The sequence below is a fragment of the Panthera onca genome, chromosome A3 (genome assembly GCF_046562875.1).
Source record: "Panthera onca isolate mPanOnc1 chromosome A3, mPanOnc1 haplotype 2, whole genome shotgun sequence".
Classification (NCBI taxonomy): domain Eukaryota; kingdom Metazoa; phylum Chordata; class Mammalia; order Carnivora; family Felidae; genus Panthera; species Panthera onca.
The window spans coordinates 6,102,912-6,128,004 of NC_138341.1; the positions used below are offsets into that span (position 1 = coordinate 6,102,912).

Here is a 25,093-nt window from a genome sequence, read left to right on the forward strand (position 1 = left end):
TGTCTCTCAAAAATAAATAAATAAACCTCAAAATAAATAAATAAATAAAATGGTCACTCTCTCACCTAAGAAAATCAAAACTGAATATTTGTTGTTTCCTAAAAAAAAAAAAAAAGCACATAGACTTGAAAGTTGCTAAGAGAGTACATCTTTAATGTTCTCACCACACAAAACAAATGTGATTGTGTGAGGTGATGGATGTATTCACTAACCTTATTGTGGTAACTGTTTCCTGACACATACGTGGATCAGATCATCACCTTGTGCACTTGAAGCTTATGCGATGTTATAAGTCGATTTTATCTCCATAAAGCTGGGAAAAAGAAAACCCACAGCCTTCCTTTTCCTGCCCTGTGGCAAATACTGTTTGGCTGCTCTCCCACTGGCAAGTGTCTCTCATTGCCCACTGTTCAAAGCCCAGTTGTGGGGCGCCTGGGTGGCGCAGTTGGTTAAGCGTCCGACTTCAGCCAGGTCACGATCTCGCGGTCCGCGAGTTCGAGCCCCGCGTCAGGCTCTGGGCTGATGGCTCGGAGCCTGGAGCCTGTTTCCAATTCTGTATCTCCCTCTCTCTCTGCCCCTCCCCCGTTCATGCTCTGTCTCTCTCTGTCCCAAAAATAAAAAAAAAAAAAAAAAAAAAAAAAAAAAAGCCCAGTTGTGCTGAGCTGTGCAGAGCCACGGGCCTTCCAGGAGCAAGTCCTGATTATCCAAGCGGATGGTGGCAGGGCCCTTGCCCTGGATGGGGATCGGTGTAGGGACGGCCACGAGGCTGAATTCCAAACAACAATCCAAGGGGAGGGAGTCGCGGGGAGACTTCTGAGAAAGACTTCCTTCCTCTGAAAAGAAGCATCGCGGCAGGTGGGGCTACAGAAAACACAGAACTGAGTCTGGAGTCTCTTGACGAGAGACATTTATTTTTTGCTCCGGTGAGAGTCCTGAGCAGCTCCGAGTGCCCGGGACAGGGAGGGGGCCTCCTGCTCCGCACAGTTATCCGGACGCCCAGACACAGGCCAGCAGCGGCTACGCCAGCCTCAGCGCGGGCTTCCACAGCCCCCTGGGGGACACAGCCCAGTGAGCCACGGGGGGGAAGCCTGGTCTACTTTCCTTGACAGCAGCTTCTAGAAGCACAACCCAATGACCCCGTGAGCAGCTGCATCGTGGCTGGCTGGCGGCTGTGAAAGTGCACAAGTAACTCTCCGCTGAGCTCCAGAACTCTCTGGCACCCCCCTGAACCAAGCTCGTGTTGGGGGAGGGCCAGGCGCGCAAACGGCACTCACATTCCTTTGGCTAAACCTAGTCACGTGGCCATTCCTGGCTGCAAGAGACGGTGAGCGATGGGGTCGAGCTGTGTGTCCAGAAAGAAAAGCAAACGGCTTTGGCACAAAATGCAAATACACAGTTCCAGGCCTCTGGTGACCAAGTGTTTCAAAACGGTGACACGGAGCATTCGATCACGGGCAGGACCCTTCTAAGTGCAGACGTGATGCACCCTGGCGTGACCCCCTCTCTACAGCTACGCAGGTCGTACACTGTGAATTCAGCTCGGGATGGAGCAGGTGTTGCTTACACGGTGGGTGACCCCAGCCGTTCGTTCCCTGACCCCTGGTGGGACCTACGGCCCATGCCACGTTTTCCCATGAACACCCTGCCATTCGAGGCTGTCTTTCTGTAACTCCTTGGGATCAGGAACCACACCACACACCTGACAGGCCTCACCTGAGGGCACTCGGGCTCTTTGAGTGGCTCAAGTTGAGCGTCGCTTACTCAAATTATTCCAAACGGTCAGAGTAACCATTTCGCAGAGAAAAAGAAAGCTCGCGGATTTGAAGGGCTGACGGCGCTTTGAAGAAAGCAACCAAACTCAGTGTGGCAAATTGGGTTCAATTTGTGGCCTTTCCTTGACAGCGTCTCCTAAAACCGCAACCCAATGTCTCCGCGAGCAGTTGCATTTTTATTGGATGAGAGCAGTAAATGTGCACAAAATCACCCTCCGCTGAAATCGAGAATTCTCTGGCACCACCTGAACCAAGTTCGCTCGTGTGTTTTAAAACAATTTGCGTTTGGCTCCGTGCCGTGTCGTTCTCGCCGGCATCACCCCCATGGTGCGAGCGCGGGATCGCCGTAAACTGCACGCGCGCCCGTTGCCAGGATGGCCCGGAAGCTCCATCACGGCCTCCGCGGCTGGCATCGCAGCCGGGCCCAGAACACCCTGCCTTCCCGCCAGCTCACCTAACAGCCGCAGCAGTGCTTTCCAGAAAGGGGTATGGTCAGGTCCGTGAACGGCTGCTTCTGAGCAGGGCGAGTCCAGAGGAGGGAACCGGAGGCAAAGGGAGGGCAGGGGCCACGGCAGGGCCACGGCAGGGCCACGGCAGGCTCCGAGCTTCCAGGAAAACACCTGGACCTCATCCACTCCTTACACGGCTTCCTTTCAAGCGCATCATTTCCTTGTTGGGGGGAGGGAAATGGCATTCGCAACTGTTTTGGGCTCTTCTACCTAGCAAAGTGTGTCTGGCCCAGGGAAGCCGTGGTCCAAGCGCATGGCTGGGAGGAGAGTGGGTACGGAGGGTGGACAGGTAGCCCTCCTCCACTCCGCTGTGGAGAGAAGAGGGCGACAACAGTTCTGTCCGCATGCGGATGGCGAGCACCCTTCCCTGACCCCCTTCTTTTCCTCAGCACAAAGAGACCCCCACCTGCCCCACCTGGCATGGGCCCAGGGGGTCACACAACACAGCTCTTACATAAATTCATGCAAAGCTCGAAGAAGAGAGCGGTGAAAATGACCGTGGATCCATTTATCAGGTGAAAACACACACCCAGCCACACAGGTGCACACACACACATACACACACACTTGCACACACACACATACACACACAGCAGTTACAGGGCATCTATTACATGGCAGGGACAATAATAAGCCCCTGTTATATATCATCTCCCTTATGATCCTGCAGGTGCTATGGTTATCCCCATTTGACAGGTGAGGAAACTAAGGTTTTTAGAGGTGAGGAGACCCATCCAAGTCCGAAGGTATTTAAGCAGCGGAGCTGGGAAGCCAGCACGGACTTAGCTGAACCTAGAGCCCATGCCTTTACCTGCTACTGTCTGCCAGCCGCAGGACCCCACAGGGACAATGGCTCTCCCGGGCTCAGGGCTCAGACTCACACAGGTCCCAGGCAAAGTCTGCAGCATCTGAGATGGGGTCATACATGTTCTGTAGAGAAAATTAGGGGAAAACAGAGTACTTTTTTTTAATGTTTATTTAGCTTTGAGAGAGAGAGAGGGAAAGACAGAGGGGGAGAGGGAGAGGGGCAGAGAAAGAGGGAGACACAGAATCCAAAGCAGGCTCCAGGATCGGAGCTGTCAGCACAGAGCCCGACGCAGGGCTTGAACCCATGAACTTCGAGATCATGACCTGAGCGGAAGTCAGGCACCTAACCGACTGAGCCACCCAGGCGCCCCGAAAACAGACTACTTATAAAAGAGAAAAAAAATTCTAAGTTGTCTCATTGCGCAGGTATAGCCACTCTCCGTGGCTTGGTGGCATTCTTTCTAGTCTTTTTATGATGATACACACACACACACATACACACACACATAAAAAATATATGCTATATATACATGCTTCTACATGATTGGCTCACACTATACTGATAATTCTATATGCAATAGCTTAAACGTAACATTCCAGAATAAACATCTTCCTATATCCTGAACTACTCTTCAATATGATTTTAATGGCTTCAAAATATTTTAAAATATATATGTACATATCAGAATATATTTAGCTATTCCTCTATTTTGGACATGAAGGTTGTTAGTTTCCAATTTTATACCTATGTCAGTGAGATTAAATTTTAGAATGAAATCCTCAAACATAGATCTTTACGAACACATCGAAAGAGTTCCTAGGAAGAAATTGCTAGGAGTTAAAATGCTGAGTAAAAGGCTGTGAACATTTTTAAGACTCTTGATCAATATTGCCAAGTTGCTCTCTAGGAAGGCATTACCACGTCATGCTACCTTTGCCGGTTGCTTCATGAGATCGGTTTGGATTTCACTTACGTACCTGGGAATTTTCAGCTGGCGAAGTGAGGACCTCACCTATCACTCCCTCCTCTGAACTCACACATCTGTACCCGTTTGCATCCGTGCACACGCAGGGACTGTGCTCTGTAACAAGGTGTCCAGTGTGGGGAGGACTGCAAGTACCTTCCCCGACCAGCCTGGGGGGCCACCCCAAGGAAGGGGACCCCAGAACTACTCCCTGGATGCATGGGGAGACACCGGGCAGCACATGTGCCTTGTTCACCATCTCTGCAGGAAACTCAGCACCTGCTGTCCCCCTGAGGCCCGGAGATTTGGGGAGACCCCCGGAGGTAGCACTGCGTCTTGGACAGTGGCCTTCTGGAAGCTGACAATGACAGCAGTAAGACGCCAGCTTATTTGTTCGCAAGCGGCAGCCCTCGATGGCAGAGACGTCGGTGACCCCAAGTGACCTGGTTTGTGGGGGGACTTTGGGGAAATGCCAGAAATACTTGGGGGGCACTCTGGGAGGAGCCTCACGGTCTCGCTCAGGTAGCAGCTTTTGAGCCAGTTTGATACCCATCATTTTTATGAATTAATGTTCATAATTTTCCTCCATAATTTGGAAACATTTCCCTGGTTTTTCATGGCTGGAATGCATTCGCCCATTCATCCGCATACTAGAAGGCTGAGTCGCTGACCTTTGGATCATGGTGTCCTTACCTCCAGTAACCCTGGTAGGGAATGAAGGGCCGGGGGGCTGCCAGGGGCTCAGTTACCAGCTTGTAAACTCTGCCTCCCAGTCCACAGGCCTCAGTCCCAAACAGAATCTCTATCACAATGCTCTAACAGCTAGGACCCAGGGCTAGCTGTGAGCGGCATAATTCAGCAACTACAAGAACACTGAGATCGTCAGAGTAAATTACAGTCAGAGGGAGGACAAGTTTAGCAAAATTAAGAATACTGCTTTAATTTACACTTCCCTAAAAATATAATTGTTTATTTAAGAAAGCTTGTTGCCTTGTTAACAGAAATTAGCAGATGAAAATGTATTTCCACTCCAGAAACGTATTGGAAGGTTCACAAACCCAGCATTATATAATAGAGACAAAGTCTAATCGATTTTGACCTACGAAGGTGAGAAATCAAAGCACACAGCTTTTCCTTAAAGTTCAAGGCTTAAAGAGGGATGTTTAGAAGGGAGGTCCGAATTAACACAATTTGTATGCATTATCTGCCTGTGTTTTCTTCCGTAAACTCAATCAGCACTCACCCTATGCTCTTCCCCTGCATATCCAATGACCTAATAATAACAATAATAAATAGCTACCGAGCAAACATTATTACTAGAATGTCTTAGCTCATTTCATCCTTACGCCTCCGTGATGCAGGCAATATTATTATCCCCATTTCACACAGAAACAACTGAGACTCAGAGAAGTCAAATGGCCTACCCAGATTCAGATATTTGGTAACTTGCTCAAACCAGGCCTTGCCTAACTCCAAGGCTTATAGGCCTACACCCAAGCGTGCCAAGCATTTCCGCCTACGAGGTTAAAGGTCACTGGATGCCTAGTCTCTTCGAGGTACTTTAGAAACCAGCAACCTCACCTCACAGGCCTCCCCATTATAACTGAGAAAACCACAGTCGGCAGAGAAGCCAGGGACAGGCCCAGGCAGTCAGGGACCCAAGCCTGGCTTCCGCCATTTTGAGTTAGCCTCACAGCAGAAACCCCCTCGGAAACTTTTTAAATGCTGATGCCCAGGCCTTGGCACCAGAGATTTTGATTCCATTGGCCCAGGATAGGGCCTGGGCTTCTGCGTGCTTTTTTCAATCCTTGGAAGATTCTAATAGCCCACCGGGCAGAGGGCTAATTACTATCACACGCTTTTCTCATTCCTCACAAATGTGTGCTGAGTGGTCCCTCTTGCTGTGCCCCGGTCAGTGGTCAGCGACCCACTTCCTGCCCTCCAGGAGTTGCCAGGCGGGTGGCAGGCTGAGTGAGCCACACCCAATGTGAGGAGTTTCCCCGCTGGGGAGATCCAGGGCACGAGGGAGGTCACAGGGGTGAGATCTGGGCCACGTACTTTGGGGAGGAGTGGGGATCGTCAGGGAAGGATACATGGTGGGGGGGCACTTTAAGATGGTAAGAGTTAGCCGACGGGACAAGGGAGAAAAAGAAACCTATCTCCCCTGCTGCGTACCGCTAAGCAGGCAGAGAGAACACGGCCGGCTTCTGCCCCCCTCTGGGTCCCGCTGGGCGTGGGGAGGAAGGAACCTCTGCCCAGCGGCCCAGAGGACCTCCACGCACCAGCCCGATTGCCTCATAGATGAACGCCATCAGGCAAGACTCACAGAGTTCAATTTTCACTTCAGCTCTACGAAGCAAAATGAGGATCTGGGTGGAAACAGAATTGTTAGAGATTTTTCATTCTAATTGGGAAACTCACCCAGAGAGGCTACGAGAGCCCAGACAATCAGTCTCTTGCTCGGTAAGACCCGGCAGCCTTCCTACCCCGCTCGCCCCGTGGGGACAGATTAGACCCGGGAGGCCTAGTAGGGGTCACGGGAAGCCTCCGTTACACAGAGCAGCTCCCACGGTCGGAAAGAACGGGATGACTTCCTATCAGCGTCTCAAGGTCCAAATCAATCACCTCCATTTCAATTCCCTTTTCTCATCAAACACCGGCGGCGAAACGGCCCCGCCTCATCAGATTCCTGCGGCAATGGATGTTGAGACTACAGAAATTGAGAAATAGGTCACCCCGTGGGGTGGGAAGGTTGCTATGTGGTTTCATCTAACTAGGTTGCTGGAAAGCCCCCATGCCCACAATTAGCCCCTGAGTCACCAGATCACCGTGGAGCGGTAGATTTTCAGTACCCGAAACTCATTCTTGTGGATAAAGAGCATCGTGCAGGACGAGACAGACTCTGTTGTTAAAACATCCACTCAGTGAAGATTTCCTGAGAGCCTTCTAGACACGAGGGAAACGAGGCTCAGTAACACTCAGCCCCGGCCCCGGAGAAACTCACCTCCCAGTGGCTCTGACAGGAGCAAGCAGCAGGTCCTGCCCGCCATGGGGGGGTCCCCGGGCCGCGTGAAGCTGGTGGCAGAGGTGGGCCTGCAGGCAGCCGGGACCTCAGAGCCATGACCCATGAGCAGAGCCGAGGTCTGTAGAGCGATTTGACCTTGCCGGGATCCCACCCCCGATGAGGTAAGAAAACAAAGACTCAGGTGATTGCACCCACCCTGAGGTCAGGCTCTAGAGCCTGCGTGCTTGGCCCCCGCCCAAGACCTCTGCCTGGCTGTTTGGGGGCCACAAGGTATACTGGGCTCACGAGAGGGCACAAGGTCCCCAGGCAGTGTTTGGAATGAAAGGAAAAGGTGTTAAGGATGGACTCCTGGTGAGAAGGAAACGGCTCTAAGGGACCTCAGAGGAAATACCCAGAAAAAGAGGAGGAAACCATCCACCTATTCGTTTTTTTCTGAATGGAAAAGGTAGGCTGGTCCTCAACAAGTTCATATTCCCAGGGGACTGGTCTGCAGGGCAGGTCTGAAACCACCGCCCGGGACGGAGGCCAAACCAGGGCTGACCAGAGAGCTGACTTGAGAGCTGATCAGACCGGGGGGCTTCCTGGAGGAGGAAAACAGGAATACTTAGGAGCCAATGTCCCAAGCACAGGAGAACTCATGGCGTGGAGTGGGATTATTCCCTTGAAATAACTTCGGGGCATCCCAGATGTGGCACAAATCCAATGTATAAGTCAGCTTTGGGGAGGTAGTCTCAGAAAGATAAAAATGCCTTCGAATATGAAAAGGTACCTATAAGGGGTTTTCGTGAGGTCACATTTTAACCGGATCATGAAATATTGAGAAGTTCTGTTTTTATTTTTTAAAAAAAGCAAAACTCAGGAGGTGACATAGAAACATATCAAGTGACGTTTGCTTGTTAGTTCCATTAAAATGTCACCTGCCAGAGGAACGCATGCTCTATAATTACATCCGTGCTCTGTGTATGCTCAATATCATCTACATGCATCCGATGGTCTCTTCTCCTTCAAGTCCTCAACCATCTCAGAGAAGTAAGCTTTAGCAAGTCAAATCAGAGCTTAAAGAAACGAGGCTTGGGCTCGGAGATAAATAGTATCATTGCCACCGATTTCATTGTTTCAAATACAAGATTTTATTTTGAGAAGAAAGTTTAATTAACCAGAGGTGGATCACTAAATTCTTTGACTTTAAAACTGCACTTTCTGCAAGATTTCACCTGCGAAATTCACAGCCTTTAATTACTGCCTCGCATCTTAAAAGGGAGACTCTTTCTTCTGAATGGCTAATAACGTTATTATACGAGGTAATTATAGATCAGGTGTCTGGTCAATAACACCAAAATGCATGGACTGCATCGTCCTGATTTTTGAGCTTGGAAAGCAATTTGCTAAAGAAACATTTTCTCCCCCAAAACAGTGTTGATGTTTTGGATTTTTGTTTTTGTTTTTTTGTTTTTTTTCCTGCTCTTTTTTCTTTTTAAGGGGCGGCGGGGGGGGGGGCTGGTGGGGAAGGGGGAGAAACATTTAGAAATCAGACCTTTACTGGATGAATTTCTTCACTTCCCAGAAAGCAAGAAAACAATTGTTTCCTGTAATTGGACAGTTTGATTGGAGGCAGGTGGTGCTGAGCCGAGGCAACCAGAGCCACAAAGCCAATTTTGGCTTCAAGCACATTTCCTTTCCTTCTCAGCTCCAGCAGCACAACATGTAAATTGGCTCTACAGAAGCTGACTATGAATTTAGTTCCCATTTTCTGTAACAAGCACCTTATCAGCCATGAAGAGTTTCAGCAATCGGGGACAGCGTGCAGATCTGACACGATTATAAAGCTGCCTCGAGATACCCCAGCATTAATTTCTCAAACGTGTTCTTGCTGCCACAAACCAGGAATTTATGAGCAGTTCTGGAAACATCGTGTGCCATCCTTTTAAAATACGGTTGATAGTTTTCTTTTTCTGGGTTCACTGGCCTTCACGTGGCTCAAGTTACGTTATCTAGAGTTAATGTCGGCTTTCAGTATTTTTGAGTCACAGACCAAATCAACATGGCACCACAGATAATGAGGCACCAACCAGTCCTGAGAAGGGGCCAGAATCAGAGGCATGGGGAATGGGGGGGTGGGGGGTTGGGGGGGGTTACCATTTGTTCTTCCCCTTACTGCTTTTCATCCGAAGGTCTCTGAGCCTTTTCCTTATTTGTCTTCCCAAGTGCTGGCTCATTTGTCTTACTCCCTTGTATGGCAGCTGACACTCAATAGTCCTCTTTCACAGATGGAGAAGCTGAGACCCGAAGAAGTTAATCGCTTCAGCCACGGTCACTCAGTAAGTCAAGAGCAGAGAAGAGCGGCCCAAACACTAACTTCCCAGCCCCCTGCCCCAAGTACACGTGTCTCTATTAATTTCCTACTGTAAGTCCGTAATACAAGACAGTCATTTTTAGGACACTTGCGAGAGAGTCAGGAAAGGCGCGTGGAAATGTATCTGATAATTTTATCAAATTATTGTCCTTTGTACACGCTGAGTATCAAATCAGTTGCTTCAAAGGTCCAGCATATTTTATTACTAATTTTGGTCCATGCTTCATTTGTTTTAATGTTAACCGAAGGTTTGCTTACGTTTTGAGCTCCTTATTTATTTTCAGAACTTGAAAACAATCTTTTCTAATCCCATGTGGATTAATGGCTAAAATAACCGCACTCTCAGAGAAATTCTACCTGTCAACCTCCGTACCTGTATAAAATTATTTTACCAAAAACAGATTGTGGAGTTTGCTGAGAGCCTCAGAATTGCAACACTCCATCTTCCAAGGTGATTGCATCAAAGGAAATACCACCAAGTTTTCCCTTCCAGGCCAGTAGATACCTGTGGTTCAAAATCCTCCTTAATGACGGTCTCAGCATCTACACGCCAAAGGTTCCAGCACCAACAGTGGGTCTCCTCCAGCGATGGGACACCTTTCCTTTTAATCTTTGGCTGAAGGTCTTCTCTAAAGACACATCCGTACGGCATCTCTGGGAGACGACATCTCTCCCAGCCCGTCCAAGCAAGAGCTCTCCCGCCCTTTTCTGTTTGCCTTTTCTGATCGCCCACTTCTGCCCCCAAGTTCACAGCGTCACGTCACCCCTACCCCAGGGGCTGCCGGTGGCAAGCAGGGCACAGAGCAAGTGTGCACACAAATACTGTGTGCAGTTTCTTAAAGGGATTGCACGCTGATTAAACCTGTCAGAAGGCAGATTGGGTTTGCCCAAGGAGAGCCGGTTGATAGCTAACTCAGAAATCTTGGCAACACTACAGAACCAATATTGTTACAGAGGTGGCACCGTCTTGAACAATGTCCTCAGTGTGCAGGACACAGGCAGCCAGTCTATCGGTATCCAGTAAGGGTGACTTTTTCTTTCACCTCTTCTGAACAAACAGGCTGATGAAGGAGCTGGGCGGGGGGACGGTGTTGGCAGTGAGAAGAGCTGCACAGGACACAGTGGGCGACGGGAAAGCCATGTCAACGCTCTCTCAGTAGATGCAGCTACCGGCCTGGACTCACGCAAAGCCAGCCAAGCCAGGTTCAAACAGGTTGCAGCCATCAGCTGAAGCCGGCCCCACAGCCCTGTTTGCTTTTCCTAGCGTGTGCAGAAACAGCCACACAGACGATAGTTTAACCAGGTAAAGCCAGAAGCACACGGCATTTCTCCCCAACCAGACCCACGCAGGCCATGGCATCCTCGGTCCCTGCACCTGACTGACAGGTGCCTCCCCCTTCCCTTCCTCCCTGGCCTCAGCACCCATTCCCCCCATAGGGACTTTAGCACTCTGCCCCTAAATTCTCTTCTTCGTACGATATCGTTTTCTTCCCAAAGCCCGTATCTTTTCCCCAAAAACAACACCAACAAATATATTCAAGCTTTTGACCACCGACCCATAACGTCATCAGAACTGGGTGGTTCAGCTGGGCTTGGGTGGAAACAGTGAACAGCACCCCCACACGCATACACAGACACACACACACACACACACACACACACACACAACTCTGGAGGTCAGGAGTGAGCTGAGGAGCAACCCATGCCCAGGGGGCCCTGGGCTAAGATAGCAAGGCCAAACAGGCCATCAGTGCCACCAACAGACTCCCCCTACCACCAGCTGGGAGCATAAGACGACACAAATTTATTCTTTCACAGTTCTGAGGGAAAGAAGTCCAGAATGAAGGTCAACAGTGCGACGACCCCCCGAAATGTGCAGCAGAGGATCCTTCCTTGCCTCTTCAGGCTTCCAGGGGTTGGCCATCCATCCCCAGTGCTGTGGACTGAGCACTGACGTCCCCCTCAAATCCACACATTGAACCCCTAGCCCGAGTGTGATGATATTTGGAGGCAGGGCCTTGGGGGTACCGCCCTCATGAACAGGATCGGTGTCCTTAGGGGACAAGGCCAGCCAGCTAGCTCACTCTCTCTCTGCCCTGCAAGGATGCACGAGGAGACAGGGCCAGCCAGAAGAGGGCCCTCACCAGTACCTGAGCACAGTGGCACCCCGGTCTTGGACTTCCAGCCCCAGAACCGTGGGAAATCAACCTCTGTTGTGGACAAGCCACACAGTTTATGGTGTTTCATGAGAGCGGCCCGAGCGAGCTAAGACACGCTTGGCGTTCCTTGGCCAGAAACTGAAACACCGGAGTCTCCTTCTCCATGGTCATGTGGCCACCTCCCCTCATGTCCGTGTCTTCTCTTCTTCTTATAAGGACACCAGTCATACTGGGTCAGGGGCCCACCCGGGTTCCGCGTGACCTCATCGTAACTAATTACACCTACAAAGACCGTATTTCCAAATCAGGGTCACATTCTGAGGTACTGAGGGGCTAGGGCTTCAACATATCTTTTAGGGGCGTGCGAGGCAACCCATAACGGTCACCAAAACCTTTCAGTTCCTGCTCTTTGCTCAGAGAATGAAGTCCACACCCCAGTCTTTCTTCCAGGCCCCCCATGAGCTGTCACCACACTGTCGTAATGCACCAGCCCAAGGGTCCCCCACACCCCCGGCCCATGTCCACCTCTGCACTTTGCCCATGCTGTTCCTTCCTCCAGGAGAGCCCTTCCCATTCTCACAGCATCCAGTTTAAATGCCCCCCCCCCCAGCTTCTTTGTGTGGCCTCCATTGCAAAGAAACCGAGATCCACGTCCCTAACCTTTATTCCTCATAAGGGACTCAGCTGCCTTCTACTTTATGTCAGAATAATGAATAATTTTATTTCTCTTAGTGTTTTGCAAGCTCTTCAGAGCTTTTCCTTTCCCCCATGGCCCCTGTCAAGTAGCAGACACTCCATAAATGTTCAACAAAGTGGAGGGACCTCACACATACTTAACCGAACCTATCAGCAGACATTAACACTTCCTGCTCCTTAGATGAAAGAAGATGCAGACAGGACGTGGTAGAGATGGGAAGACCTGAAGAGCCAGGGACAGTCTCGCTTGGCCGACACCCACGCTTACTGTGTAGAACCGTCGGCTCGACAGCGACTGGCCGTCATAACTGAGCCCAGGAGAGATAACCCTGAGCGCAGGCGGCCGGCGCTGGGCCCTGTGAGCCCTCTGAGATTCACAAATCACCTGCAGGATTTCTGCAGAAGTCACTCACTCGGCCTCCACTGCCCACCTTCCTGCAAGGAACCCGCTGGGCACGGAAACAGCCGATCGTGCTGTTGACACACAGGAGCCCGGGACAGTGCCTTGGACAGGTTGGGAGCGCTGAAAACTGTGGACTGACCATGACCACGGGGGCGGGGTGGGGGGGGGGTGGAATGAGACAGTCCTCCAGACCATTAGCACTTACTGGGGACCAGCTTCTGGCCAATGGCTCCAAGTCCGCCACTCAGGGAAGGGCAAATGCTGAGCCACAGAGGGAATGGCTGACCCCCCCACGGGGAGGTTGCTCCCCGGACCTAGAACGCGTGAGGAAGTCTCCACCACGTGGCAGCCGGAGGGGGGGCTGGAGAACGGGGAGTTGTGCTTCTGTCCCAGAACCCCTTGCTGGCCCGCTGCACCGAGCCATCCGCTTCCTCGTCTTGTGTCCATTTCCTCAGGGAAATGGCTGAGCGTGTGTGTGTCAAGCCCCTAGCACAGCTCGTGCTGCGTGGCTGGTGCTCAGCAGGTGACAGTCAGCAGGAGGACCGTCACCCCTTCCAGTGGCCGCGGTCAAGCCAAAGTTTTCAGCGCTCCCGACCTGTCCAACGTGCTGTCTTGGGCTCCTGTGGCGTCAACAGAAGCGGGGAGCACACACAGCGGGTGTTGGCGGTCCCATCCCTGTACCCCCTCCAGAGCCCCCCACCCCCGGCCCCAGTAACCTCACCACTCAGACTTCTTACCTGATGCTGCTCAATCATAAGTCGTCCCCTACTGCTGTTGACTTTTGATGGGAATAGATCTTCCTCCCCAAATAGAAAGCAGGGCTTTGACATCAGGGCAGGACCCGGTTCGCATGCTTTGCTATCGGCTGTGATGGAAGGTCAGGGAAGGTCCCCCACGTCTGCCCCTCCCCTGACCAGGATCCTAACCACAGGAAACATGCCCCACTCCGACCACCGCGCCCACCATCCCTCTGTTTAGTGTGGCGGATTTCAAGCCGAGTCCTCAACACAGTGAACGTCCTTATCAGGCAGGAGGCAGACGACAAGAGGGCTGCAGAAGCCCCCCTGCTGCCCGCGAGAGCCCGGAGCGATCCCCCAGCCCTTGGGCAGGGATTCTCCCCTGCACTGTCCTTGTGCCATCGCGCTGGGGGGAGGGGCCGTATCACAGTATCCTTCTCATGCCTTAGCCCACCACGAGGCTATCTGAGGCCCCAGTGGGGTGTCTCCCACCCACGGAGGCAGATTATTCCATTTTTAGTTCTCACTGTTGGAAAGGAAATACGACTTACTGAGCCCCTAGTGTGTGCCAGTGAGTCTAGGTGCCTCCAAGTATATTTTCTCCTTAATCTGTACAAGTACCTTGTGAGTTACACATTGCCTTACCCTCTCCAACTGAAGATAAAGGGAGACTCGGAAGAATTAAGGCAGCCCCAGGCTCCCACGGATGCGTGATGCCGTTGGAACGCGAGCTGGCCCGAGCACATTTCTCGGCTTTACTCCACATTTACCATTGATCTCATTATTAATAGGGCCCCTCATTTCTATTGTGCTAAATTTCTCCGTGAGCTATTTTCCGCCCTCTAACCTCCCTTCCACGTCTTAGCCCACCAATCACCGTTTTAATCCCTTTCTGTGTCGATCTTCCTTCAGACGTTCGGAAGTCGTCGGCCTGTGCCTCTGACCCAGACCTGCTTCCGGGGCCTGGCCCAGATGAACGTTATTTGGAGGCTTCCAGACCGGGGCCCGACAACTCCAGCTCCCTAATGCAGAACTCCCTGAAAGCCAGGCACACCACACACGCTGCCGTGCCCTTTCTTCCGTCGCAGGTGCACAGAGGAGTGGTTAGGACCGTGCATCCCAGCATCGATGGCCTGCTGTCTGCCTTTTACCAGCTGTGTGATCTGGCCCAAGCCACTTGGCATCTCTCAGCTTCGGATCCTCACCTGTAAAACGGCGACGTGTGGTCCCTAACCCGCGGGCTTCTTTAGAGCACAGGGTTTCAGCGTGCAAGCCCAGGGCCTGGCACGTGGAGTGCCCTCCATACACGCACTTACTGATATTTTTCTTTAACGCTGGGGCAAGCCACAGCACCTGTGCGTTTTTACAGACGGCCAAGTGTAGTCCCAGAAGGACAGGAGAAAGAAACACCTAGTTGGTTCCCCATCCTCGATAGCACAGACCCAAAAGGGGAAGCCCTTCTCCCCCTGATGGTCAGCGCACGCTCTGACTTGAGAAAGCCCCGCTCCCGGCACGGGAGTCCGCCGAGATGGGAAGATGTGTTCGAGCAGCGAAGCAGCTTCCTTCCGGATACGGAGAGTGCCGCACGTTCTCAGCACAGCTGCAGCAGGAGAATTTGCCACCCCCTTTGGATCTGGGAGAGAGGTTTTCCTGGGCCCGGGGAGTCCTGGCTGCCCCCCCCCCCGGCCCCGCCCCGCCTTGGACCAGGCAGCATCTCTGTCCCCTGAGGCATCCAGCCCCAGGGCCCAGCCCCCGCCCCGTCCCCCAGAGCCCACCTGCCTGCCAAGTGGCAGCCTTGAGAGCCAGAGCCCCTAAGAGCCAGGGCTGAGCCTTTGAGTCCTCACGTCCCCACCACAAGTGCACACTGCATAAAGGAGCACACAGGAAAGAAGGGAAGCTGAAGAGGGATGAGGGTGGGAAATGAACTCGTTCCCCAGGTGTGTATTCCCTTTGTGCAGTGACCCTCTGCTGGCCTCGTCCCTTCCTATGACCTGTCCCTCACCAACCGGGGGCTGCAATTCAGCATGTGTTTCTTCGAGTTCTTCCTTTGCCTCTGCAGCTTTGGGAAGAGACTTCTGGGGATGGTTCTGATGTTGATCTATCTAACCAGAAAAAAGAAGTTACACTGCTCACTTCCGAGTGCTTCTGGACGTGATCCTTTGGCAAACAGAGCGTTGGAAGCCACGAGTAACAGAACAGTGAGGCTGTGTACTCAGGCCAGGGAGCAAACCGCAAACTGAGTCATAGAACTGGAACACACGAGAAGCTGTGGCTCAGATTCCACCCAGGCGGAGGAGGTGGACAGGAAAGTACAGCATTCTTAGGACTAACCTCCTAAGCCCCAAGTATTACACCTGAGCCCCGGGTGCTACACACTATCATGTCCACTTTACAAATGGGGAAACTGAGGCCAAGAGAGGTTAAGTGATTGACCACAGTCCCTTGCAAGTAAGTAGCAAAGCCAGGATTCAACCCCCCTGCCCCTGCATTTCCCCTCCTGCGGGGTAAGCAGCCCTGCAGAAGCTGTGTAGACCTCAGACCTCCCAGGCTGTCTGCCTGAGCCTCTTGCCCTACTGCTGGGAGCCCACGCGGACACAGTGCTCTGAAAAATTGTTAGTGGCCATCTGTATCAAAGGCTCTGAAAAAGATACACTCGTATGCTTTGGTCCGTTAAGTCCCTTCCGGGAATCCATCCAAATGAAATACCCCAGAATATGGAAATAAAGCTTTATGTACAAAGATGTTCATTGCTTCGTTATTTATTAAGAATACACTGTATTCTGAAAAACTGAAAACACCTAAATGTCCAACAGTAGGGAAACAGCGATGTACATTAAATTATGTTTTATATGCATTTATTTAAAAGATGCTAGTTGGAAAAAGACAGTGAAAATGTGGGAAAACACATTTAATTTTAAATGAGAGCAAGAGGCTACGAAACTGGATATATATTCTTTTTCTTTTTTTTTTTTTGTTTTGTTTTGTTCTTATATTCTTTTTCTACAACTGTTTTTAAAACCACTTGTAGGGGTGCCTGGGTGGCTCAGTCGGTTAAGCGTGCGACTTCAGCTCAGGTCACGATCTCACGGTTTGTGGGTTCAAGCCCCGCGTCGGGCTCTGTGCCTACAGCTCAGAGCCTGGAGCCTGCTTCAGATTCTGTGTCTCAGTCTCTCTCTTTGCCCCTCCCCTGCTCATGCTCTCTCTCTGTCTCAAAAATAAATAAAAACATTTTAAAAAGTTAAAAAAAAACCCCACTTGTTGAGGGGCACCTGGGTGGCTCAGTCAGTTAAGCGTCCGACTCTTGATTTTGGCTTAGGTCATGATCTCTAGGTTTTTGAGTTCGAGCCTTGCATCATGCTCTACACTGACAACAGGGAGCCTGCTTGGGATTCTCTCTCTCCTTCTCTCTCTGCCCCTACCCCCCCCCCAAAATAAATAAATGAACTTAAAAAAATACATAAAAATAAAACCACTTGTTGTTGAGCACTAAAAGGTCAGAGGAACAAAATGGAAAATGAGAGAAATTTGGATCCTGTCTACCAAGGCCTACAGCCAGGAGACAATTGCAACCAGGTAAGAAAATTACTGTGTAGGAGAAACCAGACCAGAACAAGATGTACCAAAGCATAAAGCAGCAAACTTCTGGTTGGGGAAATACAAGCAATTTCTTTTTCTTCTCTTCTCTTTACTCTTTTTGCATTTTAAAATTTGCAGCGATGAGTACGACTTGTTTAATTAGACATGCACTTCATTGTTCAAAGACCTGTGCTCCCTGTTCTACCTCCCGCCAGCCCCACGCCCGTGGCTCTCTGGATGAACCCTGATGCTCCGCTGTGACGGTCCCAAGTCAGGGACCAAGCCCCCCAGGTCACGGGCATTGGGTCGAACGAAGGGGTTCAGCTTTGCCACAAACAGGTGAATTCCAGCTCTGCCCATTCTCTGGCTGTGTGACTCTGGGCACGTGGGTCCCCAAACCCCTGTGCCCCTCCACGTCCTCTCTGCAATATGACAAGCCCTGCAGAGCTGTGTAGGCCCCGCAGACAAGCACGCGCAGTGGGCTCCCAATTATCGGAGGCTACAGTTTGCAGAACCTAGTTGAACCCAGGTCATGGTCGGCAGCTGCCTTCGTCCGATTCCACTGGTCTTGCTTCCTTCTGACACCGGTCACGAAGCCCGTTCTTTAGAAAGTCCGGGCTGAGGCCAGGCTGGTCTGGGAGGCGTTCAGCAGCCACAGAGTCACCCGGCACCTTCCGTGGGAGGCAGCAGAGCGCATCCTGCCCGGCCCCCGCCTCTGCGGCCCTCACCTGGGCGCACCTGGAGAGAGCCCCGTGAGACTGGCGCCCGGGCTTCTGCGGGACACAGACAATGCCGGTGATGAGGGTCATTTTCAGATGAGTCGAGATAAGCGTGTGTGTTTCTCTGACCTTGGCTGTCGTTCTCTCACAATGGGCGGATGATAACGTCTGTTTCTAAAAACGCTGCAGACAGCCAAGAATGAGCCTTACAAACAAGCAATTGCTTTCAGAGGAGACTTCTGGAGCTCCCCCGGGTTGTTGTCTCCGCTTCAGGCATTTTTGAAACTGAAGAGAAGTTTTATTCCTTTTCTGCTCCCCACACGGAGTACGATCCGCGGTAAAAATCGCGAGTGGCGCTCGAGGGATGGGTGGTCCAGGAGCAGCCCCGCCTGGGCACCCCACGCTTCCCCCGGCCCGAGGGTCCCACCTGCGGGGTGCGGGGCCCGGACAGGTGATGCCGTGTGTGCGCCGGCCCCACCGACGGGACCGGGAGGGCCGCTCATTCCACCGAGGCCGGCCGGCCTTGGCCGTGGAAGACCGTTTCCGACCTTTCTCCCTGCTCCTTCGACACCACTTACTGGGTCGCTGTGCTTTCTGTGTCTCACATCTGGACAAAACTGGCTAAGACGAAGCCGGAGGGCAGCGTGCTGGCGGTGAGGAGGGAGGGCGCGGAGGGTGTCCCCTGAACACACACACGTCAGCTCAAGACCTCAGTCTCGTTTGCTCAGCGCCCAGCTAACCGCAACCACGGATCGTGCGAGGGTCTGCCGTAACCCGCAGCGGGGAACGAGGTTTCCCTACACGGCCGTTTCCATCTGTACGTACGGCGTCCTCTCGTCTGGTTAGCCAGCCAGAGCCGCCGCAGCTCAGCACCACGCCCTGGGCCCTTCCAACCACAGAGGTCCGGCTCTCACAGGTCCGGGGGCTGGCAGTCCACGATCGACGTGTGGGGAGGGATGGTTTCTCCCAAGGCCTCTCTTCGTGGCTTGCAGATGGCCATGTTCTCACGGTGTCCTCACAGGGTCGGCCCTCTGTGTGTGCCTGTGTCCCCATCGCCTCTTCTGACGTGGTCACCCGTCCTACCGGACAAGGGCCCGTTCAGAGGACCTCGTTTTACCGTCATCTTCTCTTTAAAAACTCACTCTCCAAATACAGTCACATTCTGAGGTACTGGGAGCGAGGACCTCAGCATATGAACGTGGGGTACACAAATCAGACCATAATATCACCCCAACTGTTGTTTTACAGACGAGAAAGCCCAGGCTTTTCCTAGATCTCACAGCAAATTGGTGTTAGAGGCCAGAGTCCAGTGCTCGCCCTGAGCCTGTAGCCTCTGCCCCTCCCACCACCTTTTTAGACGTGCTCTCTCTCCTCTCCACGGCCCTGTAAATTGAACTGGAGCCTGAAGAAAGTTCCCACTCGTTTGCAGAAGAGCTTTGGGTTGGAAGACAAAAGGCTCATGGGTCAGACTCCCTGCCCAGCTCCAGTCTCTGGCAAGCCACGTGCTTAAAGCTCTCCAAGCCTCAATATCCTCACCTGTAAAATGGGGAAGTTAATACTAAATCCCTAAGTCGCGAAGTCTGCACCAGTAAGCACCTTGGGGCGAGGACAAGGGGCAAACAGAAACGGCCCCGCCACATGGAAGCTACCTGAGGACACACACTGTACATGCCTCGGAAGTTTAATTTTACAGCCATAATTTAATTTAAATCACAGGTATAAGTCCTCTGCCTGAGACCGCCTCCACACCAAACTCCGCCGGCCTCTTTGAATGTCTATGAGTTTGTGAAGGAAAGCAGATCGCAGTTCTTCTAGAGGGTTCAAGACCACAGAGGCACCCCTGATGCAGACAGACACGCCCCTCGATAGGTCCGGCCAGCCAGCCGGCTTTCACTGTCCTCTGCAGGAGTGTCCTCCTGAGTGGACGGACGGGTGCAGGTGAGGCCACCCTGCATTCCAGAAGAAAGAGAGAGAAGCCCCAAGGTTCCAGATCCCGGCGCCATTTTTGTTCATGATGTAAACACTCCACCTGTGAACTCCCAGCTGCTCACCCATAAAATCAGAAAAGAGAAGGCAAACGTGTGCCACTCCTCAAGCTGGTAGGGCAAGGAAGAAAGGACGTTGCCTTCCGGACAGGGAGACCCCACTCGTAAGCCTCTCGGCATCTTGACTGACTGACTGGGGGCAAGTGCCATAGCCACTCCCGGGATTACTTTCTCCAGGTGCAAAGGAAGTTCATCAGGCACTTGACCGTGGGATCGTTTCTAACAACTCCTTACGTAAGTGAACATTATGCAGAGTCGTTGTGAGCCTCTACGTATCATGTTAGCTTCCTCCGTATGTCCTGACAAGCAGGTCACATAGGCAAGGTCTTCTCCGCTCTAGCTCCCGCAGATATTCCAAGACCGCCTTAGGTGTGCGAAGTGCCTCACGGCGCCCATCGTTTAATAGGCGGCCAACACGCGTCCCTGGGACAGCACGTTGCCTCCCTGAATACTCAGACCCGGAGAGGTTAAGTGACCTGCCACGGGGACTCTTCACCTAGGTCTGCTGACCAGATCAGCACTGTCTCCACGGCACACAGACAAAGCTTTGTTCCCCCTGTGGAAAGTTCAGGGACCTGCACTGCACGAGAGCCGCCCTGAAATGTCCCCGCCAGGCATTGAACTTGCCTTCAGACTCCTTGGCTAACCAAGGCTTCCGAAGTTCTCCTGGAAGGGCGTTTGATGTGATCCCTTGCGTTCTGCTGGCTCGGCTCTCATTTCCTTCTTTGAACCTAAATGCTTCCAACCATTGAAATTTTAAAAAGGAAGGAAGGAAGGTCGTTATATTTTTAAATCCTCCGTTTGTACCTTGAGGTTCTATTTTCCCGTTTCATTAATGAGATGGGAGGACGAACTCCTGGTTTCAAGACTTGAGCGCTCCCTTCAGCCTGGAGCCAGTCAGAGAAATCCACCTGCCCCAAAAGGTCCCACGGCCCCCTCTCACCCTCCTTGTGAGCATCAGGAGGCCAGGCAGGTGGGGTCTGCCCTGCAGAGAGGGCAGGGAGCCGGCGGAAGTCCCTTCTGGTCTGCATTCCACTAGGTGAGTCAGGCCGAGCCCCACTCTTGCCTCTGCCGTCACAGGAATGGGTACGCGGCGTGATGTTTATAGTTCCTTTTCCTCTCTTTGGTGAGGATTCTGAGAAAGGCGGCTCTACCTCTGGTAGGTGCGATCCTTCACACGGGCTCACCTGCTGCTGTGGGGGTCGGGTCCCGGGACCGTGCACATAACAGCCGACCCTGGCTCTCCCCCGCCTACGAGGACAGACCCATCCGACTCCTCTGGGGCCAGGAACGCAGCAGCCGGGCACTGCTGGTGTTTCCTCAAAGGTTTGGTACTTGAGACTCGTGGCTAAATTCAGTAATAACACCACAATTTCACCAAAAAGCATTACAGTGATTACTGGGTTATATTAGGAGCTTATTTAAGATAACATCTTATTTGCACAATGTAGTTCAAATAGATGGTTAGTGCAGTCAGTGCGATTGTTAAACTCCTTATGTACATTAGCATAATCACTCTGGAAGTGCGTGCCACTTTTAAACATATGAACAGTTAAAACCGAAAGCATAAATATATGTCTTTTAAGGTGGTGGCACAGTTAGAATAAGAGCGTTTAGGTTTATATGTAAACAGGAATTTAGTTGTCTCTTTAGCAGTACAGTAGGTTGTAAAACTCTCCCCCAGACAGCTCCCTTAAAGAAGCCAAATCTGCTGTCCCAAACTGCTGTGTTTTATTAATAATAGTTTCTGCGTATCAAATACCTTCTGTATGCCAGGCGCTGTGCTGGGCGCGTTCCGTAAATATCTCATGTGGTTTACCTCTCTCTGCACTGAGAGCCGTAAATATTTTTATCCCCACTGGAAAGAAGATAAAATTGAGGCTCTAAGAGTTTAAACGGCCTGTCTGAGGCCACACAGCCAGAATTTTCCGGGCACTCTCCACGCCTCACTGCTCCTCCTGTCACCAAACGTGGAGTGTCCAGTGGGTTCCAGACAACGAGTAGAACGTAAGGATGGGCCTCGGGGTCTTGACTGGTCCCCCGCAGGGGCTCTGAGTGGCTAGAGAGCACAGAAGGAAACCAAGGCCGAGGGCTGAGCCACCAAGAGGCCTCCTGCACCACCTCGGCCTCTTTTCCTAAGAGCCCGGCAGCTGGGCAGGGGCTGGGGGACCTCAGACACTGCAAACCCACTGGGGCCTCTGCGCACATTAGAACTTCCGCAAACCCTCCAGATGCCTCAGCCCTGCCGTCACCCACAATCACGGCACCCCGAGAGTGCACGGGGGCTCTTTCCCAGCTGAGAACCATCACTCTTTCGTGGCCCTTGTCATCGCCCCGGCACATGGCTTTCTGTGCTGGCGTTTTTGTTCTTTCTTAACAGGGGAACGTGATTTTTCCTCACTTCACACACGAGACACTGAGCTGCTCTGAGGGATGCAGGTCAACACCTCAGGGGCCCTCCTCCCCAGCACACCAGCCTCCCAAACCCCAGGTGCGATGCTTCAACTGCATTCAGACTATCACACCTGGGCTTTCCAGGTCATTCGAGAATAATCCAAATGCCCGTTCCCCAGTGTCAAGACTCGCCTATGATCCTTCCAACCACAGCTCCCACGGGCCCCCTCTCTGAACTTATGGAAAATGCTAACCGGTAGCCACACGGACTAATTTCAGTTCAACCCTGACCCTCTGGCAAGAAAGCCGCGGGGCTGGGAATTAACTAAGACGGCAATCATGTGATATATAATATAGCTAATTGTGTATCCTATTTCCCGCATAATATAAACGCGTGTGATGTGACACACTGAGTTACATCGTGGAGGAGAGCAGTAATTCTGCTGAAGTTCTTTAACCAGGATTTTTGTGAAGCAGCTGGGCATCCCACGGCGAGGCTAATCCCACACTCTCGGCACACACTGCCCAGGTGAGCCTCACGCCGGCCCTTCACCCAGCGGCTGAGGCCTCCTCTGTCCAAATCCCACCTCGCCCTCTCTCCGCTGTAAAAAGTTTAGCGTGTGTCTGGGCCCCATCTGTAAACTGGAGATGGTTACGGTCCTGACGCCACGGAGCTGCTTTGAAGACAGAAGCCCCTGCAGAGCCCTGAGCACAGTGCCCAGCCCTCGACAAACACTAACCGGACAGTAACTGGTACTTATATTAGACACATAGATGCGTTTCTCTTGGAAGGTAGCGTATCCCACGCGTCTTGTTCTGAGAGAATGTGTCTGGGGGCGCCTGGGTGGCTCAGTCAGTTAAACGTCCGACTTCGGCGTGGGTCCTGATCTCACGGTTCACGAGTTCGAGCCCCGCGTCGGGCTCCGTGCTGACAACTCAGAGCCTGGAGCCTGTTTCGGATTCTGTGTCTCCCTCTCTCTCTGCCTCCCCCCACCCGCTTGCACTCTGTCTTTCTCTCTCCGACTCTCTCTCTCTCTCAAAAATAAATAAACGTTAAAAAAAAAAAAAATTAGAGAATGTGTCTGCCCTGAGCATACCTGTAGAAACTCCTTGATCAGCTGCCCCAGCCTTTCTCATGCCGCTGCACCCCAGGGTACCCTCGGACTTTCTGTAGAGAAGCCATTCCCCAAGTCCCCAGGCTGAGCTGGCTGCCTCCACACCCACCTCTCCCTCAACACTGCCACTGTAATCATTCCTGTGTCTGTCTCCACCCCAGACAGAGTCCCCGGCCCCGGCCGTGTTGCCTCTGTCTCCAGTGGCCTTCCCAGGGCGAGCGCAGAGGGGCTTGGCAAATGCCCGTTTACTCAACAAACTCGCCAAGTTTCCCCCGGTTGATGATCTAAGTATAAGTTTTGGTTTGGTTCCTCCAGTAGCTAACCAAAGATAGACTGGAAACTCGTAAACACACCTGCACAAAACACATGGGGAACTCAGCCAGGCCCCACGCGGGTCCTGGAACAGTCAGCCTTACCCCAGCAGCAACAAGAGGCACTTCGCCCGGGGGTGGGGGCCCGGGGAGGACACGCACGCAAGATCATCGCGTCCTTTGCCCTCTGAGGTAGGTGCTATTAACCCCATTTTACAGATGAGCAAACTGGCGCTCAGCAAGTCTAATTAGCCAAAGGTCATGCAGCTGCTAAGTGTTTGTCTACACTCGAAGGCAGAAAGGCAATTGGTTAGGAACGTTGGTGCTAAGAACACTTAAAAATAGCCCTGTGCATTTTCCCATTCTTGAAACAGGTTTACTAATCAGGGACTCAGCTGAAAAAAAATCCAGCAAAATGACTCAGTTCCTAGCAATTTCTCCCCGTCACCTTGGGACAACCCCAGCCAGCCGAGAGACAGAGCAAGAGAGGGAGGAGAAAAAGGGAAGAAAAAAAAAGGATGCATTAGCATGAAGGCCCTAGCCATTTCCTCTCACTCCGCTCTGCGGCCTCCTTCAACACCGCCCGCTGCTGTGCTCGCAGGGCGAGAAACGCCTGTGGTAACATCAGGGCAGGCCGGAGGGCTTATTTCCTGTCTTCTAAATATACCCTTGTTCCGATGGTATCTCGTCCCCCCTGCGTCATGGAGGGACGGCCGCCCTTTACATTGCAAATGTCTCAGAACTCCTCAGCCCAAAAGGAAGGTCCTGTGGAGAAAACGCCACTCTCTAAATACCTTCAGGAACAGTGTGCTCAGGCTCCCGCTCCTCCTCCTCCTGCCCCTCCCCCTCCTCCCCAGCCGGGGCCCCGGACAGCCCTCAGGGCGGGAAGAAAATGTCCAGCAGGGCAGGCCCTCCGTGAATGTTATCAGAGGAAAAACTCAAGAACCAAGGAGCAAACAGAAACCACTGTACATCTGCTGTCACTGTGCCACCTCCGGATGCCCCAGCCTCCATCCAGGTGTCCTCCTGGAAGAAAGGGCCCATTCAGGACTGTGGCCGCTGCTTCTCGAGCCGAGTTCCTCAAACACGGCAAAAGGAGGAGAGACAGGAAGGAGGGGGCAGGGCCTCCTGGGTGGCCTGAGAGCTTACGGTGAGGCGAGCACCCACCCGGCTGTGGCCTGGCTCTGTGGCCTCTGGGCAGGTGGCACGGCCCTCGGCCACTATCAGATCATCTGGAGGCTGGGTTACTAAGAACTATGACTCCTCACAGGGTTTGGGGAGGAGTGCCCTAAGGGAGGAGTGCTCGGCACTAGGGTTTGAGAGACCGTGCTCCCACCCTGGGTCGGCTGCATTTCGATGAGCTCACTCAGCATTCACAAAGGTGCCTCCTTCCTCCTCACAATCAATGTCAGTAAAAATGGCAACCCTTTGCTTCCTGGCTAAGGGTAGGAAAACAAGGCTCAGAGAGGTGGAGCAAAAGGCTCCTTGTCACACAGCTCAGAAGCGC

At 52.3% G+C, this 25,093-nt stretch overlaps 1 long non-coding RNA gene across 2 annotated transcripts in view; it reads right to left on the reverse strand.

Annotated features, from left to right (window-relative positions):
- Positions 1-649: 649 nt before the first annotated feature.
- The window catches only part of LOC132688788 (uncharacterized), an 82,099-nt gene continuing 57,655 nt past the window's right edge, over positions 650-25,093 (reverse strand). The window contains exons 6-7 of one of the 2 annotated variants that reach the window (XR_009614707.3): positions 3,093-3,211; positions 650-2,441 (exon numbers count right to left, since the gene is read on the reverse strand). This is a non-coding gene — a long non-coding RNA (uncharacterized LOC132688788). Of the gene's footprint in view, positions 2,590-3,092; positions 3,212-25,093 lie in introns of both variants that reach the window. The other variant, XR_009614705.3, reaches the window with a different exon arrangement.